We start from the raw sequence: 19,131 nt of genomic DNA on the forward strand, positions 1-19,131 counted from the left end.
GGGATCTCCTCTTGAGGCTGGGGAATCACTGCATCAGCTGATGCCTTAGGAAAAATATACGCCCTCATCTTCTCACTTGGAAGATAAGGGCCAGAAGTGCTCTTTTGGAAGCCCCTTACCCAGGTACGAAGCTTCTTCCTAGCTATATCCCTTGATTCCGCCGTCCTAGGGGAATCAAAGGCTTCAGTAATCAGGTTAGTGCACACAGTACATACCTGAGGGTCCCAATACCGGAGATCATCCTTGGAGACAGCGCATGCTGCGTGTCTCCTACAAAACTCATGTCCCCAGAGGTTCTTGCTGCGGACGTTGCAGAAAGCACTTCCGCACTTCGGAGGGTCCTTCTGTAAAGAGAAGAAATTTCCATGAGTATCAAGTGAACTATGTATCACTGGATATGCATAGTATAGCATAACAATTCAGAAAGGAAAGACACACACTTGTGTTTCCCTCACAACCCATTGCTGCAGCCTTCCAGATAATAAAATCAAATGGTTAATCTCTTCTAGAGTAACCAATGCAAAGTTTCCAGAGGAAACAGGTGGAGCTCACACCTAAGCAATGATTTTAAAATCCTGGATAATAGACAGGAAAGAACTCACTTTCCTATCTGTAGGGCAACAGCAAAGGACTGTGCAAGAAAACACAAAAGTGTTAGAACACACAGTGCTGTACCAAAACCCATACTATAGTTTTCCTCTTACTGTATATGTTATACTGAAGAATACTAGTACAGTATAGGAGGATACGTGCCGGCCGGCACCTGCCGGCCGGCACACACCATAACTAGCTTCAAAGTATACTACTTAACAGCTATAAGGCGGCAGAACTCTGGTTCAAATGCATGTGCCGGTCGGCAGCAATTGCCGGCCGGCAACAGCCAATGTCGGCCGGCAATGGCTGCCGGCCGGCAACTACACAAGGTAGTACCCAGCTGCTGGCCACACTCTTGGTGACCGGCAGACAAGGGCTGACATTAGCCGGCCGGCAAAGGTACAGGACCGATGCCAGCCGGCAGCAAAAGAACCAGAGGACTACACCTGCCCGGCTGCCGGCCTCATAGGCCGGCAGCCGGGTCGGGTACAGCACTAGAAGAAAAATAGGATGGATGCCAGGATAAGAGTGTACACTACCTCCAAGCCCGGCAATCCGAAAGAGTGCATATAAGGAAGGGGAGAATCTAATTCAGGCTTCCTGGCCAATGCCGTCTGGCTCTACAGGCAGGCATGGATGAGGGACCAAGGGAGGTCCAGGCAGCACTCAAAATATAAGACCCTTGCCGCTGCCGGCCGGCAGGGGGCTGAGTCAATTCCACATCCTAACCTATACTAGGTCCAGATGTAGAACGACGTACAGTACTGTAATGGCTAGGCCATTACGGAGATAGAGGGGGAAGGGACAAAAGAGGGTCCTACCAACCTTGCTTTAGTGACGGATCACCCGCAGCCAAGAAACTTATCTTAGCCTAAGGGAGATCTAAGGGGGGAGGCCAGCAATACTTGCCAGCTCCCAGAGCACCAAAGCAAGGAAGGTGTTGCCACTCCCAGGGAAAGAAACTTATCCTCCCCCGAGAACAGCAACAAGGACTAGTCTGGTAGATCACAAAAGAAGGAATCATATCCACAGAAACCTTCGGTAGTGACCTAAGGAGGCTAAGCCACCTTTGTCTGTGTCAGGCCAGCGAGGGAGACTCTACCCCAAGCCAGACAAGCACAGACTCAGACTAAAAACTCTGTTGTTCTGTCCCTCTTTGAACCAGACTTACTGGAATGGGAAGGTACAGTAACACCCCAGTATAGTTTTATCGAAAATTAATTCGGAAAAAACCACTTAGGGATAAGCCCAAGGCTTAAACAGAGGGAAAGGGATTGCAGACCTTCTCCGAAGAAAAGAAAGCAACCGGGGAGAAAGTATACTAAGGCTCCATAAGCAACTTAGCCTAGGCACCAAGAGAATCGATTACCTAAATCACCGAAACTCACTCGTATACTATCTTGGAAATATTCCACACAATCTTAAATGTATAAAACATAGCCTAAAGCTTCAATAAAATTTTTATTACACTCGGAAAAACCAAAATCATGCATGAAGTACTAGGACCAAACGACTAGGCTACATGGCCTAGCGTAGGCCAGAATGGCGAATACTTCGCCAAAATAATACTAAGCACGAAAGGAAATCCTATGTAATGCTAAATAGCTAAAATTTATTAAAGCAAAACAACCGGGAATGTCGCTCTGACTAACTAAACTTATACCTAGCGAGCGACAGCGTCCATGACGCCTCCGGTAGGCTACGGCTCTTGTATCAAAGATTAATCCTATTAATCACTCAAAAATTTACCAAGAGCCTACATTTATACATAAAAGACATTATACTCAACTTATCAGAGGCCGACGAAGACGGAGAAGCCATGAAAAGTAGAATAAATCCAAGATTTGCGAGAAACACAGGAAAAAACACCGAGTTGTTAAGCTACACAAAAAGGAATACAGATGGCGCCAGGATTGGCGCCAGGCACGCATACGAATCGGAAGATAGGGAGCCTTGGGAGCGGCTCCCCCTTTTTCTTTCCCGAATTCGTTTCTTGCCAATCGCCCCTTGCGAGATGAAATCTCTGTTCAGGATGCAGATTGCCATGTGGCGTGTCAAGAATACGTCCTCTGATATGTCGCGATATCCCTTTAAGGAGGGATACTCGCTCCAGGAGTTAGAATTCTGGTACCTTAAGGTAAATTCTCTGGGAATATCGCCGTAGTTGTAATATACCCTAGGAAGCTACCCTATAGGAACTTCCATCAGGACGACATGGCTTGAGCCCAAAAATATATATATATATATATATATATATATATATATATATATATATATATATATATATATATATATATATATGTATATATATATATATATATGTATATATATATATATATATATATATATATATATATATATATATATAGTAGAAAAAAAAGAGGGCTCTTTAAGAATGGCTGCAGAGTAATAGTGTAAAGAATTTTGAAAGATATAGAGAGAAAAATGTGGAAGTAAAGCTCAAGGCAATTGAGGCAAAGAGGACAGCTGACCTGAGGTGGGGTCAGGGATGGGTCATTCGTTTGAAGAGAATTAGAAGAAGTTTTGGAAAGAAATAAAGAGAGTAAGGAGGGCTGGTTGAAGAATTGAAGAGACAGTGAAAGATGGAAATGGAAGGTTGTTAAAAGGAGAGGAGGCAAGGAAAAGGTGAGTGGAATATTTTGAAAGTTTACTGAATGTTGAGAATAATAGGGAGGTAGATATACTGGCTGTTGCAGGTGTAGAGATGCCGGTGATGGGAGAAGAGAATGAGAGAGAGATTACAAGAGAGGAAGTGAGGAGAGCATTAGAAGAAACGAGAGTAGGAAAAGCATCTGGTATGGATGATGTGAGAGCTGAGATGTTGAAGGAAGGGGTTGGGACTGTACTTGAAGGGTTTTTGAGACTATTTAATATGTGTTTTTTTGCTGTCAATGGTACCAGTAGATTGGGTTTGTGCGTGTATTGTACCACTATATAAAGGTAAGGGAGATGTGCACGAGTGCTGTAATTCCAGGGGTTTTAGTTTGTTGAGTGTGGTGGGAAAAGTGTATGGTAGGGTACTGATTAATAGGAATAAGGATAAAATAGAGAATGCAATATTAGAAGTTCTGTGTGGTTTCAGAAGAGGTAGGGGTTGTATGAATCAAATTTTTACATTTAGGCATATATGCAAGAAATATTTAGCAAAAGGTAAGGAGGTGTATGTTGCGTTTATGGATCTTGAGAAAGCGTATGATAGAGTTGATAGGGAAGCAATGTGGAATATGATGAGGTTATATGGAGTTGGTGGAAGGTTGTTGCAAGCAGTGAAAAGTTTCTACAAAGGTAGTAAAGCATGTGTTAGAATAGGAAATGAAGTGAGCGATTGGTTTCCGGTGAGAGTGGGGTTGAGACAGGGATGTGTGATGTCGCTGTGGTTGTTTAACTTGTATGTTGATGAAGTGGTGAGAGAGGTGAATACTCTAGTGCTTGGACGAGGATTGAAACTGGTAGACAGGAATGACCATGAATGGGAGGTAAATCAGTTGTGGTTTGCGGATGATACTGTACTGATTGCAGACGCGGAAGAGAAGCTTGGCAACTTTGTGACAGAATTTAGAAGGGTGTGTGAGAGAAGGAAGTTGAGAGTTAATGTGGATAAGAGTAACGTTATGAGATGTACGAGAAGGGAACGTGGTACAAGGTTGAATGTCATGTTGAATGGAGAGTTACTTGAGGAGTTGGATCAGTTTAAGTACTTGGGCTCTGTTGTTGCAGCAAATGGTGGAGTGGAAGCAGTTATACGTCAGAGAGTGAATGAAGGATGCAAAGTGTTGGGTCAGTTAAGGGAGTAGTAAAAAATAGAGGATTGGGCATAAATGTAAAGAGAGTTCTGTATAACGAAGTGACTGTACCAACTGTGATGTATTGATCGGAGTTGTGGGGAATGAAAGTGACAGAGAGAGAGAAATTGAATGTGTTTGAGATGAAATGTCTAAGGAGTATGACTGGTGTATCTCAAGTAGTGAGGGTGAGAACGGGTGTGAGAAATGAGTTATCAGGTAGAGTGGATATGAATGTGTTGAGGTGGTTCGGCAATATTGAGAGAATGGAAAATGGCTGTCTGCTAAAGAAGGTGATAAATGCAAGACTCGTTGGGAGAAGTACAAGAGGAAGGCCAAGGTTTGGGTGGATGGATAGAGTGAAGGAAGGTCTGGGTGATAGGAGGATAGATGTGAGAGAGGCAAGAGAGCATGCTAGAAATAGGAATGAATGGCGAGCGATTGTGACACAGTTCCAGTAGGCTTTGCTGCTTTCTCCAGTGCCTCGGAAGACTGCGGAGGTAGGAGCAGTAGGGGATTCAACGTTATGAAGCTTCATCTGTGATGGATAACGGGGGAGGGTGGGCTGTGGCACCCCTAGCAGTACCAGTGAAACTCGGTTGAGTCCCCTGTCAGGCTTGAAGGAACGTAGAGAGAAGAGGTCCCCTTTTCTCTTCCATTTTCTTGATGTCGGTTAACCTCCTAAGTTAGGGGAAGTGCCTTGGTATATATATATATATATATATATATATATATATATATATATATATATATATATATATATATATATATATATATATATATATATATATATGTAATGATAATAGATTGATAAACCCATGACCCAGGGGATCATAGGAGAGTTGGAGTGTGAACAACAGCCATAACACGTTGCAAAAGTAAGACCAAGCTAAATCATTGCATAGGTAACCTTTATTTATGTGTTGCCAACCTGTCACAAGCATCCCGTGAGAAACAGTTGACCTTTTGATCTTTACATGGAACCAGATGGCTTCCGATTATAATCCAATGTAATCATATTTGTAATAAATGCTGAGATAACTAATGTCACGTTATCAACGCAAACCTATGTTAAAGCAGTTCTACTTATCTTTTCATACGGAATGGTCTTCCGACCAAACCATCCATACTCCAGTGATGGAGCTAACAATAAATTTGTTTAAAGTTAATTTAACTTTGGCTTATTTCAAGAAGTAACCGACAACTCTAAATAATCCTATATCACATTGAAGAGATATGAGACAGAACAACGAATGTGTGCGTATAACATTCTCACACCAACAATTGGTGGCAGCGCTTACAAGTTTAACAACCTGAGATTACAACTATAACAACCAGAGACTACAACTGTAATAATTAGCAGTTACAAAAGTAATGAATCTATATTTACGATGAAGTATCTACGTCTACCGAAGCAATGAACTTATCGAATATCAACTATAAATCATATATAAACTGAGGAACTGGATCTTCAATCAACATACATCTTTAAAACAACTTAAGAAGACGAAGAAATGTCCTTCAACTATATCAATGTCTACTGAACAAACATTCAAGAATCACATCCAGGAAATAAACATTCAACACCGCACAACGGGAAATTAAGTCGAAACATTCATCAACCAGCTAAACTCTTGCAAAACCAGAGAGAGAGAAACTGACGTCATCGAATCTTCACCATATATACAGAAGCTAAGCGAAGTGATGTGTTTTATGTTACGAGTCGATCGTCCATTATTGCTGGGGTGAGTTATTTCCAAATCTTCATTTTCTTTCATTAAAGAAATCTATATTCAAATTCGAATTTTCGCCTAGAATTTTTTCTCTTTGTGCTAATTCCCTTTTCTGCACACTCTTCATTGCTCAACAGAGAAGCGAAATGAAGAACTTGTCTAAAGACCATGAAATGGGCTTTGGAGGTGCTGAAGGTCTGAGCCTAGTACAGGCTTTCGGGACTTTATTAAAGATCTCGTTACCTAGGTCGACCAGGAAGGCATATAGAATAGGTCTTGTCAAAGCAGACTTACACGCTGAAATCGTGTTAGCTGCCAATCCTTGACCATGGAGGTGGAGAAGAAAGATAAGCAGAAGTCTGTCAAGATCTCCTGCGGATTCTTCGCCTTGACAAAAGGCCACCCATTTTCTCCAAGATGACTCATATTGCCTTCTAGTAGATTTGCACTTATATTCCTCAAGGAAGTCTATGCTGGCTTTCGAAATCCCGAAACGCTTTCTCACCGCTAGGGAGAGAAAATCATGAGCTACAGGGTCCGGGTTTTCTGTAATGAGACGCAGACAGTTGACTTCTGGACTCGCTGGGTCAGAACTGGATCTGGTAGCGGTACAAACTTCAGCTACAGTTCCAATGCCAGGGGGAACCACACGCTGTTCGGCCACTTGTGGGCCACTATTGCCGCTACCCCTTGAAGGATCTCAGTTTGTTGAGGACCCTCAACAGAAGGTTGTGAGGAGGGAACAGATAAATCTTGGACCATCTGTTCCAGTCGAGGGACATCGCGTCCACTGCTTCCGCTAAGGGGTCCTCGTACGGGGCACGTACAGGGGCAACTTCTTGTTGTCTTTCGTCGCAAAGAGGTCTATCTGCAGTTCTGGGACTTGATTCAGACTGAAGGAGAATGATCCTGCGTCTAAGGACCATTCCGACTCTATCGGTGTGAACCTGGATAGAGCGTCCGCCGTCACATTGCGGACTCCTTGAAGGTGAACTGCCGACAGGTACCACTTCTTCTTTTCCGCCAATCGGAAGATGGCCAACATCACCTGGTTGAGAGGTGGTGACCTCGATCCTTGTCGATTCAAGTATCTCACAACTACCTCGCTGTCCATCACCAACCTTATGTGGATCGAGTGACGCGGGGAGACTTTCTTTAAGGTAAGGAGCACTGCCATAGCTTCTAGAAAGTTTTATGTGAAAGGTCTTGAATAGCTTGGACCAAGTCCCCTGGACATTTTTCCGATGAGAGTGACCTCCCCATCCCTCCTTCGAGGCGTCTGAGTGAGTCGTCACCGACGGGGGAGGTGGCTGAAGAAGAACCGACTTCTTTAGATGTCTGGCTTAGGACCAAGGCCTGAGAAGAGTACTTAGCCGCAGCGGCTGGTCTTCTCAGATCTCTTCGCGCTTTTGATGCATAACTTCTCCAAACTCCGATTGCATCCTTTAGCTGTGCTCTTAGCACTGGGTCTGTCACCGAAGCAAACTGGAGAGAGCTCAGTACCCTCTCCTGTTCGCGTCTTGATATCCTTTCGGAATCTAGAAGTCTCTTGACTGAACCCGCTATCTCCTTCCTTTTCTTCGCCGGGATGGAGAAACGGTGTGACAAAAGGTCCCAGTGGATTCCCAGCCACTGGAACCTTTGAGATGGAGAAAGTCGAGACTTTTTTCTGTTGATCTTGAAGCCTAGGTTCTCTAGGAACTGGATCACTTGACTTGAAGCTTGCAAGCATTCTGTCTCGGATGCTGCCCACACCAACCAGTCGTCCAGGTAGGATACTACCTGAATTCCCTTTAGGCGTAATTGTTTGAGAGCTACGCTCGCAAGCTTCGTAAAAATCCTTGGGGCTATGTTTAGCCCGAATGGCATGGCTCCGAAGGCGTATAGTCTTCATTGTAGCCTGAACCCCAGGTAGGGGGAGAGTCGATGGCTGATTGGAATGTGCCAATAGGCGTCTGACAAGTCTATAGAGACGGAATATGCCCTCTTGGGCAGTAAGGTCCTTATGTGTTGCAGTGTTAGGATTTTGAATTTGCAATTCACTATGAACTTGTTGAGTGGCGACAAGTCCATAATGACTCTGAGCTTTTCCGAGTCTTTCTTGGGAACACAAAACAGCCTCCCTTAGAAATTGATGGGCTTCACTCTTCGGATCACCTTTTTTCTCCAACAGTTCTTGAACGTACTCCTCCATAACGGGGGAGGAGTGTTGGAAAAACCGAAGGCACGGGGGTGGAGTGCTGTACCAGCTCCAGCCCAGTCCATTCTTGAGTAGGCTGTGGGCCCAGGGATCGAAGGTCCACCGATCCCGAAATTTCAGAAGTCTCCCTCTTACCGGTATCACCTCACTTGGACTGCCGTCCAGAGGTCTTGCCTTCCTGACCACGACCACCCTTGAATCCCCTTCCCCTTAAGGGGCGTCTAGACGAGCCTCTGGCTGCTCCTCTAGGCTTTGCTCGAAAGGAAGTAGACTGCCCTTCGAACGCTGGGGTGATTGCCGTGGACTGTGTCGACACGGCCTGGGGTACCCACTGAAAAGTGGTCTGGGTTTTTGCCACGATCTGGGGCACTGGGGGCAATGGCAATTGCAGTTGCTGTTGCTGTCTAACAGGCTTGGCTGGCCGAGACGGTAGCCTAGTCCTCATAGTCTTCCTCTTTGGTTGAGGACCCTCATCCGGTGAAGACTTTCTTTTGATAGCCAGGCCCCACTTCTGGAGAAGGTTTCTATTCTCCAAGGCGGCCTTATCAACAACTTCTTTGACCAAGTCGGTAGGGAAAAGGTCTTTTCCCCAAATGTTGGAGAGATTAGTTTCCTTGGCTCGTGCCTCACCGTAGCCGAGGTGAACACGAACTCCCTACAAGCTCTCCTTGCCTTGACGAAGCCATAAAGGTCCTTCGTCACTGTGGCCAGATAAGTCTTGGCCACCACCATGAACATTTCATGGACCTTGGGGTCACTTGCCATCGTCTCGAGAGTAGTCTGAAGAGACATTGAGGCAGCCAGTTTTCTTTTGTCTCGAACTCTCTTCGCAAAAGAAAGTCAGACAGCTTAGGGAGGTCCTCGCCGAACTGACGTCCAGCAATATCAGCCTCCAACTTTCCAACTGAGAACGTAAGATGGACGTCCTTCTAGTCTTTGTGGTCCATAGGCAGGGCCAGCGACAAGGGTTTACACTCCTCTAGGGAGGGGCAAGGCTTGCCGGTCTCGACTGCTTTTAGTACAGCCGCAAACCCTTTCTGTAAAAAGGGGAAGGCTTTAGTAGGCGAGGACACAAAGGAAGGGAGCTTCATGTTCAATGCGGCTACCTTTGAGTTAGAGAAGCCCCTCTCTTTCATCGAGGATGAAAGTAGAGCTTGAGCCTTAGCATGGTCCATCACTATGACCTCCTTCGGCTCTGTCTCCTCCTTTGAAGCTGGTTCCTTCCTCAGCCGGACATAACAGTCCGGATATGATGCCTTGCTGGGCCAGAATTCCACCTCCTCCAGGGGAACTGAGCCCAGCTTATCCGAGATGACGATCTTTCCAGTCGACATCGGCATGTGCTCAGCATACCTCCATGGGTTAGCATCTGAGCACAAGGGAAGGTCTTTCACATTGAGTTTTTTCTGGGGCCCATGTGATTCTGCAAGGCACTGCATTCGCAGTTCCATTGCAGCCACCTTCTCCTGATTCTCCTTCTGCATTTGTTGGATCATTCCAACAATAGAAGAGAGGGCCTGTCCCAGCTCTACTGGGAGACCGGCCGATGTTGAGGGAATAGGCTCCGGAATCTGAACCGGAGTAGCCGACACCTCGTCGACCTCTACCTTTACAACGTCTGGGGCTTGAACTTCATCCTGGGCTTCTGCCAGGAGGTCTTCCTCCAGACACTCGTCCACATCAGACATCCTGTCATCTAACTGGATGTCTTGCATCGCGACCGCGACTTCAGCATCCACCTAGATCTGAACTTGGGGGATCTCCTCTTGAGGCTGGGGAATCACTGCATCAGCTGATGCCTTAGGAAAAATATACGCCCTCATCTTCTCACTTGGAAGATAAGGGCCAGAAGTGCTCTTTTGGAAGCCCCTTACCCAGGTACGAAGCTTCTTCCTAGCTATATCCCTTGATTCCGCCGTCCTAGGGGAATCAAAGGCTTCAGTAATCAGGTTAGTGCACACAGTACATACCTGAGGGTCCCAATACCGGAGATCATCCTTGGAGACAGCGCATGCTGCGTGTCTCCTACAAAACTCATGTCCCCAGAGGTTCTTGCTGCGGACGTTGCAGAAAGCACTTCCGCACTTCGGAGGGTCCTTCTGTAAAGAGAAGAAATTTCCATGAGTATCAAGTGAACTATGTATCACTGGATATGCATAGTATAGCATAACAATTCAGAAAGGAAAGACACACACTTGTGTTTCCCTCACAACCCATTGCTGCAGCCTTCCAGATAATAAAATCAAATGGTTAATCTCTTCTAGAGTAACCAATGCAAAGTTTCCAGAGGAAACAGGTGGAGCTCACACCTAAGCAATGATTTTAAAATCCTGGATAATAGACAGGAAAGAACTCACTTTCCTATCTGTAGGGCAACAGCAAAGGACTGTGCAAGAAAACACAAAAGTGTTAGAACACACAGTGCTGTACCAAAACCCATACTATAGTTTTCCTCTTACTGTATATGTTATACTGAAGAATACTAGTACAGTATAGGAGGATACGTGCCGGCCGGCACCTGCCGGCCGGCACACACCATAACTAGCTTCAAAGTATACTACTTAACAGCTATAAGGCGGCAGAACTCTGGTTCAAATGCATGTGCCGGTCGGCAGCAATTGCCGGCCGGCAACAGCCAATGTCGGCCGGCAATGGCTGCCGGCCGGCAACTACACAAGGTAGTACCCAGCTGCTGGCCACACTCTTGGTGACCGGCAGACAAGGGCTGACATTAGCCGGCCGGCAAAGGTACAGGACCGATGCCAGCCGGCAGCAAAAGAACCAGAGGACTACACCTGCCCGGCTGCCGGCCTCATAGGCCGGCAGCCGGGTCGGGTACAGCACTAGAAGAAAAATAGGATGGATGCCAGGATAAGAGTGTACACTACCTCCAAGCCCGGCAATCCGAAAGAGTGCATATAAGGAAGGGGAGAATCTAATTCAGGCTTCCTGGCCAATGCCGTCTGGCTCTACAGGCAGGCATGGATGAGGGACCAAGGGAGGTCCAGGCAGCACTCAAAATATAAGACCCTTGCCGCTGCCGGCCGGCAGGGGGCTGAGTCAATTCCACATCCTAACCTATACTAGGTCCAGATGTAGAACGACGTACAGTACTGTAATGGCTAGGCCATTACGGAGATAGAGGGGGAAGGGACAAAAGAGGGTCCTACCAACCTTGCTTTAGTGACGGATCACCCGCAGCCAAGAAACTTATCTTAGCCTAAGGGAGATCTAAGGGGGGAGGCCAGCAATACTTGCCAGCTCCCAGAGCACCAAAGCAAGGAAGGTGTTGCCACTCCCAGGGAAAGAAACTTATCCTCCCCCGAGAACAGCAACAAGGACTAGTCTGGTAGATCACAAAAGAAGGAATCATATCCACAGAAACCTTCGGTAGTGACCTAAGGAGGCTAAGCCACCTTTGTCTGTGTCAGGCCAGCGAGGGAGACTCTACCCCAAGCCAGACAAGCACAGACTCAGACTAAAAACTCTGTTGTTCTGTCCCTCTTTGAACCAGACTTACTGGAATGGGAAGGTACAGTAACACCCCAGTATAGTTTTATCGAAAATTAATTCGGAAAAAACCACTTAGGGATAAGCCCAAGGCTTAAACAGAGGGAAAGGGATTGCAGACCTTCTCCGAAGAAAAGAAAGCAACCGGGGAGAAAGTATACTAAGGCTCCATAAGCAACTTAGCCTAGGCACCAAGAGAATCGATTACCTAAATCACCGAAACTCACTCGTATACTATCTTGGAAATATTCCACACAATCTTAAATGTATAAAACATAGCCTAAAGCTTCAATAAAATTTTTATTACACTCGGAAAAACCAAAATCATGCATGAAGTACTAGGACCAAACGACTAGGCTACATGGCCTAGCGTAGGCCAGAATGGCGAATACTTCGCCAAAATAATACTAAGCACGAAAGGAAATCCTATGTAATGCTAAATAGCTAAAATTTATTAAAGCAAAACAACCGGGAATGTCGCTCTGACTAACTAAACTTATACCTAGCGAGCGACAGCGTCCATGACGCCTCCGGTAGGCTACGGCTCTTGTATCAAAGATTAATCCTATTAATCACTCAAAAATTTACCAAGAGCCTACATTTATACATAAAAGACATTATACTCAACTTATCAGAGGCCGACGAAGACGGAGAAGCCATGAAAAGTAGAATAAATCCAAGATTTGCGAGAAACACAGGAAAAAACACCGAGTTGTTAAGCTACACAAAAAGGAATACAGATGGCGCCAGGATTGGCGCCAGGCACGCATACGAATCGGAAGATAGGGAGCCTTGGGAGCGGCTCCCCCTTTTTCTTTCCCGAATTCGTTTCTTGCCAATCGCCCCTTGCGAGATGAAATCTCTGTTCAGGATGCAGATTGCCATGTGGCGTGTCAAGAATACGTCCTCTGATATGTCGCGATATCCCTTTAAGGAGGGATACTCGCTCCAGGAGTTAGAATTCTGGTACCTTAAGGTAAATTCTCTGGGAATATCGCCGTAGTTGTAATATACCCTAGGAAGCTACCCTATAGGAACTTCCATCAGGACGACATGGCTTGAGCCCAAAAATATATATATATATATATATATATATATATATATATATATATATATATATATATATATATATATATATATATGTATATATATATATATATATGTATATATATATATATATATATATATATATATATATATATATATATAGTAGAAAAAAAAGAGGGCTCTTTAAGAATGGCTGCAGAGTAATAGTGTAAAGAATTTTGAAAGATATAGAGAGAAAAATGTGGAAGTAAAGCTCAAGGCAATTGAGGCAAAGAGGACAGCTGACCTGAGGTGGGGTCAGGGATGGGTCATTCGTTTGAAGAGAATTAGAAGAAGTTTTGGAAAGAAATAAAGAGAGTAAGGAGGGCTGGTTGAAGAATTGAAGAGACAGTGAAAGATGGAAATGGAAGGTTGTTAAAAGGAGAGGAGGCAAGGAAAAGGTGAGTGGAATATTTTGAAAGTTTACTGAATGTTGAGAATAATAGGGAGGTAGATATACTGGCTGTTGCAGGTGTAGAGATGCCGGTGATGGGAGAAGAGAATGAGAGAGAGATTACAAGAGAGGAAGTGAGGAGAGCATTAGAAGAAACGAGAGTAGGAAAAGCATCTGGTATGGATGATGTGAGAGCTGAGATGTTGAAGGAAGGGGTTGGGACTGTACTTGAAGGGTTTTTGAGACTATTTAATATGTGTTTTTTTGCTGTCAATGGTACCAGTAGATTGGGTTTGTGCGTGTATTGTACCACTATATAAAGGTAAGGGAGATGTGCACGAGTGCTGTAATTCCAGGGGTTTTAGTTTGTTGAGTGTGGTGGGAAAAGTGTATGGTAGGGTACTGATTAATAGGAATAAGGATAAAATAGAGAATGCAATATTAGAAGTTCTGTGTGGTTTCAGAAGAGGTAGGGGTTGTATGAATCAAATTTTTACATTTAGGCATATATGCAAGAAATATTTAGCAAAAGGTAAGGAGGTGTATGTTGCGTTTATGGATCTTGAGAAAGCGTATGATAGAGTTGATAGGGAAGCAATGTGGAATATGATGAGGTTATATGGAGTTGGTGGAAGGTTGTTGCAAGCAGTGAAAAGTTTCTACAAAGGTAGTAAAGCATGTGTTAGAATAGGAAATGAAGTGAGCGATTGGTTTCCGGTGAGAGTGGGGTTGAGACAGGGATGTGTGATGTCGCTGTGGTTGTTTAACTTGTATGTTGATGAAGTGGTGAGAGAGGTGAATACTCTAGTGCTTGGACGAGGATTGAAACTGGTAGACAGGAATGACCATGAATGGGAGGTAAATCAGTTGTGGTTTGCGGATGATACTGTACTGATTGCAGACGCGGAAGAGAAGCTTGGCAACTTTGTGACAGAATTTAGAAGGGTGTGTGAGAGAAGGAAGTTGAGAGTTAATGTGGATAAGAGTAACGTTATGAGATGTACGAGAAGGGAACGTGGTACAAGGTTGAATGTCATGTTGAATGGAGAGTTACTTGAGGAGTTGGATCAGTTTAAGTACTTGGGCTCTGTTGTTGCAGCAAATGGTGGAGTGGAAGCAGTTATACGTCAGAGAGTGAATGAAGGATGCAAAGTGTTGGGTCAGTTAAGGGAGTAGTAAAAAATAGAGGATTGGGCATAAATGTAAAGAGAGTTCTGTATAACGAAGTGACTGTACCAACTGTGATGTATTGATCGGAGTTGTGGGGAATGAAAGTGACAGAGAGAGAGAAATTGAATGTGTTTGAGATGAAATGTCTAAGGAGTATGACTGGTGTATCTCAAGTAGTGAGGGTGAGAACGGGTGTGAGAAATGAGTTATCAGGTAGAGTGGATATGAATGTGTTGAGGTGGTTCGGCAATATTGAGAGAATGGAAAATGGCTGTCTGCTAAAGAAGGTGATAAATGCAAGACTCGTTGGGAGAAGTACAAGAGGAAGGCCAAGGTTTGGGTGGATGGATAGAGTGAAGGAAGGTCTGGGTGATAGGAGGATAGATGTGAGAGAGGCAAGAGAGCATGCTAGAAATAGGAATGAATGGCGAGCGATTGTGACACAGTTCCAGTAGGCTTTGCTGCTTTCTCCAGTGCCTCGGAAGACTGCGGAGGTAGGAGCAGTAGGGGATTCAACGTTATGAAGCTTCATCTGTGATGGATAACGGGGGAGGGTGGGCTGTGGCACCCCTAGCAGTACCAGTGAAACTCGGTTGAGTCCCCTGTCAGGCTTGAAGGAACGTAGAGAGAAGAGGTCCCCTTTTCTCTTCCATTTTCTTGATGTCGGTTAACCTCCTAAGTTAGGGGAAGTGCCTTGGTATATATATATATATATATATATATATATATATATATATATATATATATATATATATATATATATATATATATATATATATATATATATATGTAATGATAATAGATTGATAAACCCATGACCCAGGGGATCATAGGAGAGTTGGAGTGTGAACAACAGCCATAACACGTTGCAAAAGTAAGACCAAGCTAAATCATTGCATAGGTAACCTTTATTTATGTGTTGCCAACCTGTCACAAGCATCCCGTGAGAAACAGTTGACCTTTTGATCTTTACATGGAACCAGATGGCTTCCGATTATAATCCAATGTAATCATATTTGTAATAAATGCTGAGATAACTAATGTCACGTTATCAACGCAAACCTATGTTAAAGCAGTTCTACTTATCTTTTCATACGGAATGGTCTTCCGACCAAACCATCCATACTCCAGTGATGGAGCTAACAATAAATTTGTTTAAAGTTAATTTAACTTTGGCTTATTTCAAGAAGTAACCGACAACTCTAAATAATCCTATATCACATTGAAGAGATATGAGACAGAACAACGAATGTGTGCGTATAACATTCTCACACCAACAATTGGTGGCAGCGCTTACAAGTTTAACAACCTGAGATTACAACTATAACAACCAGAGACTACAACTGTAATAATTAGCAGTTACAAAAGTAATGAATCTATATTTACGATGAAGTATCTACGTCTACCGAAGCAATGAACTTATCGAATATCAACTATAAATCATATATAAACTGAGGAACTGGATCTTCAATCAACATACATCTTTAAAACAACTTAAGAAGACGAAGAAATGTCCTTCAACTATATCAATGTCTACTGAACAAACATTCAAGAATCACATCCAGGAAATAAACATTCAACACCGCACAACGGGAAATTAAGTCGAAACATTCATCAACCAGCTAAACTCTTGCAAAACCAGAGAGAGAGAAACTGACGTCATCGAATCTTCACCATATATACAGAAGCTAAGCGAAGTGATGTGTTTTATGTTACGAGTCGATCGTCCATTATTGCTGGGGTGAGTTATTTCCAAATCTTCATTTTCTTTCATTAAAGAAATCTATATTCAAATTCGAATTTTCGCCTAGAATTTTTTCTCTTTGTGCTAATTCCCTTTTCTGCACACTCTTCATTGCTCAACAGAGAAGCGAAATGAAGAACTTGTCTAAAGACCATGAAATGGGCTTTGGAGGTGCTGAAGGTCTGAGCCTAGTACAGGCTTTCGGGACTTTATTAAAGATCTCGTTACCTAGGTCGACCAGGAAGGCATATAGAATAGGTCTTGTCAAAGCAGACTTACACGCTGAAATCGTGTTAGCTGCCAATCCTTGACCATGGAGGTGGAGAAGAAAGATAAGCAGAAGTCTGTCAAGATCTCCTGCGGATTCTTCGCCTTGACAAAAGGCCACCCATTTTCTCCAAGATGACTCATATTGCCTTCTAGTAGATTTGCACTTATATTCCTCAAGGAAGTCTATGCTGGCTTTCGAAATCCCGAAACGCTTTCTCACCGCTAGGGAGAGAAAATCATGAGCTACAGGGTCCGGGTTTTCTGTAATGAGGCGCAGACAGTTGACTTCTGGACTCGCTGGGTCAGAACTGGATCTGGTAGCGGTACAAACTTCAGCTACAGTTCCAATGCCAGGGGGAACCACACGCTGTTCGGCCACTTGTGGGCCACTATTGCCGCTACCCCTTGAAGGATCTCAGTTTGTTGAGGACCCTCAACAGAAGGTTGTGAGGAGGGAACAGATAAATCTTGGACCATCTGTTCCAGTCGAGGGACATCGCGTCCACTGCTTCCGCTAAGGGGTCCTCGTACGGGGCACGTACAGGGGCAACTTCTTGTTGTCTTTCGTCGCAAAGAGGTCTATCTGCAGTTCTGGGACTTGATTCAGACTGAAGGAGAATGATCCTGCGTCTAAGGACCATTCCGACTCTATCGGTGTGAACCTGGATAGAGCGTCCGCCGTCACATTGCGGACTCCTTGAAGGTGAACTGCCGACAGGTACCACTTCTTCTTTTCCGCCAATCGGAAGATGGCCAACATCACCTGGTTGAGAGGTGGTGACCTCGATCCTTGTCGATTCAAGTATCTCACAACTACCTCGCTGTCCATCACCAACCTTATGTGGATCGAGTGACGCGGGGAGACTTTCTTTAAGGTAAGGAGCACTGCCATAGCTTCTAGAAAGTTTTATGTGAAAGGTCTTGAATAGCTTGGACCAAGTCCCCTGGACATTTTTCCGATGAGAGTGACCTCCCCATCCCTCCTTCGAGGCGTCTGAGTGAGTCGTCACCGACGGGGGAGGTGGCTGAAGAAGAACCGACTTCTTTAGATGTCTGGCTTAGGACCAAGGCCTGAGAAGAGTACTTAGCCGCAGCGGCTGGTCTTCTCAGATCTCTTCGCGCTTTTGATGCATAACTTCTCCAAACTCTGATTGCATCCTTTAGCTGTGCTCTTAGCACTGGGTCTGTCACCGAAGCAAACTGGAGAGAGCTCAGTACCCTCTCCTGTTCGCGTCTTGATATCCTTTCGGAATCTAGAAGTCTCTTGACTGAACCCGCTATCTCCTTCCTTTTCTTCGCCGGGATGGAGAAACGGTGTGACAAAAGGTCCCAGTGGATTCCCAGCCACTGGAACCTTTGAGATGGAGAAAGGCGAGACTTTTTTCTGTTGATCTTGAAGCCTAGGTACTCTAGGAACTGGATCACTTGACTTGAAGCTTGCAAGCATTCTGTCTCGGATGCTGCCCACACCAACCAGTCGTCCAGGTAGGCTACTACCTGAATTCCCTTTAGGCGTAATTGTTTGAGAGCTACGCTCGCAAGCTTCGTAAAAATCCTTGGGGCTATGTTTAGCCCGAATGGCATGGCTCCGAAGGCGTATAGTCTTCGTTGTAGCCTGAACCCCAGGTAGGGGGAGAGTCGATGGCTGATTGGAATGTGCCAATAGGCGTCTGACAAGTCTATAGAGACGGAATATGCCCTCTTGGACAGTAAGGTCCTTATGTGTTGCAGTGTTAGGATTTTGAATTTGCAATTCACTATGAACTTGTTGAGTGGCGACAAGTCCATAATGACTCTGAGCTTTTCCGAGTCTTTCTTGGGAACACAAAACAGCCTCCCTTAGAAATTGATGGGCTTCACTCTTCGGATCACCTTTTTTCTCCAACAGTTCTTGAACGTACTCCTCCATAACGGGGGAGGAGTGTTGGAAAAACCGAAGGCACGGGGGTGGAGTGCTGTACCAGCTCCAGCCCAGTCCATTCTTGAGTAGGCTGTGGGCCCAGGGATCGAAGGTCCACCGATCCCGAAATTTCAGAAGTCTCCCTCCTACCGGTATCACCTCACTTGGACTGCCGTCCAGAGGTCTTGCCTTCCTGACCACGACCACCCTTGAATCCCCTTCCCCTTAAGGGGCGTCTAGACGAGCCTCTGGCTGCTCCTCTAGGCTTTGCTCGAAAGGAAGTAGACTGCCCTTCGAACGCTGGGGTGATTGCCGTGGACTGTGTCGACACGGCCTGGGGTACCCACTGAAAAGTGGTCGGGGTTTGTGCCACGATCTGGGGCACTGGGGGCAATGGCAATTGCAGTTGCTGTTGCTGTCTAACAGGCTTGGCTGGCCGAGACGGTAGCCTAGTCCTCATAGTCTTCCTCTTTGGTTGAGGACCCTCATCCGGTGAAGACTTTCTTTTGATAGCCAGGCCCCACTTCTGGAGAAGGTTTCTATTCTCCAAGGCGGCCTTATCAACAACTTCTTTGACCAAGTCGGTAGGGAAAAGGTCTTTTCCCCAAATGTTGGAGGAGATTAGTTTCCTTGGCTCGTGCCTCACCGTAGCCGAGGTGAACACGAACTCTCTACAAGCTCTCCTTGCCTTGACGAAGCCATAAAGGTCCTTCGTCACTGTGGCCAG

The sequence above is a fragment of the Palaemon carinicauda genome, chromosome 5 (genome assembly GCF_036898095.1).
Source record: "Palaemon carinicauda isolate YSFRI2023 chromosome 5, ASM3689809v2, whole genome shotgun sequence".
Taxonomy (NCBI): domain Eukaryota; kingdom Metazoa; phylum Arthropoda; class Malacostraca; order Decapoda; family Palaemonidae; genus Palaemon; species Palaemon carinicauda.